This window comes from Colobus angolensis, unplaced genomic scaffold, assembly GCF_000951035.1.
Source record: "Colobus angolensis palliatus isolate OR3802 unplaced genomic scaffold, Cang.pa_1.0 Scaffold174, whole genome shotgun sequence".
Classification (NCBI taxonomy): Eukaryota; Metazoa; Chordata; class Mammalia; order Primates; family Cercopithecidae; genus Colobus; species Colobus angolensis.
This window is the reverse complement of record NW_012114866.1, coordinates 486,356-488,640: the sequence shown is the minus strand read 5'-3', so window position 1 is coordinate 488,640 and position 2,285 is coordinate 486,356.

The following is a 2,285-nucleotide window of genomic DNA, read 5'->3' as shown; positions in this document are numbered from 1 at the left end:
TTAGCCAGGATGGTCTCGATCTCCTGACCTCGTGATCCGCCCGTCTCGGCCTCCCAAAGTGCTGGGATTACAGGCTTGAGCCACTGCACCCTGCCGACTAAGTATTTTTCAAAGGCAAATATGCCTAAAAGGCTGGAAATAAGAGGAATTAAAAATATTTTAATTTTTTTCTAGAACACACCTCATAGATGAATATACTTTGATTTAATTCATGTTTGTTTCTACAAATTCTGACATGAAGAGTCATCTTCAATCTTTTTCCAATAGTTAAAGAAGGAAGTATAGTATGGCCTAATGCTTATTGGGGGGATTCAGAAAACAAACATCTGCCAATTGTTTTCTTGAGAAAGTTGTCATGGTCATCAACTGTGTGAGGCTGGCATGCAGATAGTAAAAGAATTTTATCTTAATACCAAGACAGTAATGAGTTTAGAAAGGCATATTTATTCAGAGAAAAGGGGAGACACATTGCAAGGGAGCAACTGGCCAGACAGCAGAGGAAGGCTGTCTGCAAAGAGGCAGGGACTGGAGTGGAGTTTTATAAGGGTGCTCCTTAGGCTGAATGCTTGCAGACAGGATGCTTGGGTACAGATGGGCTGTGAGCTGGGTGCTTGTAACAGGATGCTTGGGTGCTAAGTGAGCCATTTGCAGTTGACCTTATTCTTGGAACATTCATTTCTGTCTATGTCTACCCGTTTCTGTTCCTGACAGCTAAACCCATTTTTCATTTTTCTTTTAACTCTTTAGCACTCCACAAAAGTTAATCAATTTCTCTAAACCTCAGTTTTCTTATGTGTAAAAGGTAAACAATAATACAGGGTGCAACAGAAAAATCTAGTGTGGTTTACATAATCGTGTGTTAGAGATTTTAAATTATTTCAGGATAAGTCATGAGAATTAAATGAAGTAATGCATACAAAGCACATAGTATAGTGTCTACCATATAGAAAATGCTCAGTATATTGGTTATTAACTACTTGTTGAAGGTTTATCTTTTCCACTAAACTGTAAGTTCCACAAGACTTACAATACGTGACAGATGTTTATTCGTTGTCTGAATTCTTCAAATACATTCTCTTCACCATAGCGTCTTATTAATTCAATTATTAATTGAAGAAATTCTATTGTTCAAAAATCACTTTTATATTTAACTGAAATTTGCTCACTTATAATCACATCTAACCTTCAAATAAAACACATTAACCAAATGTACTGGGTAATGTTACTGGGTGATCCCACGTTTTACAAATGAGGAGATATATTCTGGTAAGTTGAATAGTTAGCACCCAAGGGTACACAGCTTGGACAGGACCAGGTCCAAAGTCTGTTAAGGGTCTTCTGGCTCCAAATCCAGTGCTCCCTCCAATGCCTCAAGCAGACTCCATCAAGGTATCATGTGCTGAATAGAGGCTGTAGAGTGGTACAAAGTAAGACAGACATCATATTAAGTTTTAGCTTTGTGACTTGGAATGATTTACCTAATCTTGCTAAACTTCAGTTTTACCAAGTGTAAATCGGGAAGAGTAATAGGACAAACCTTGCAGGGTACCAGTGGTGACTAAATGAGGTGACATACATAGCATGCATCACTCATAATAAGTGCTCTTTAAATATTAGTCACTCTTATTAGCTATCTCTGATGAGATTTGACAATAGGAACATTAGGAAAGATATAGTATATTCAGGATTTTGTTAGAAAGAGATGAAGAAATTCCCTTCTTTCCTGCTCTAGGCCATCTAGGAGTTGTCATGGTTCATTGACAAATTAATTTTCCCAAATTTTTCACTTTGCTCAGAAAGTCTTCATCACAGGACCCAAGACTGTACAATCTATCCCATCTTTCTCCACTTAACTCATAGTGTGCTCTCCCTTTCTCAAAGCAAACTGTTTGCTATTCCTTGAATATACCTTGAGTTTTCTTCCTTTGCCTACTCAGCCGGCCCCCCCGCCCTAGTGTTTCTTCTCGTCTCCACTGGGTCAAATTCTACCTGTATCTCATGGTTCTGTTAAAAGCAGTGCTTCCATAAAGTACTCCTAGTCAATTCACGGATTCTCTGACGGATTATAAGAACACAGTTTATTTTAAAAAGCATGTAGTTATTCTCTCCCTCGAAATATCATTATTATTATTATTAAGAATTTATGGCAGGGATAGAATTTTGTATGATTGATTTATCTGGTTAATTCAACCAAGATTGATTTTATGTCTATTACGTAAGACAGTAGCCAGACATAACTGGGATATGAAAATAAAGTTCCTTCCTTCCTTCCTTCCTTCCTTCCT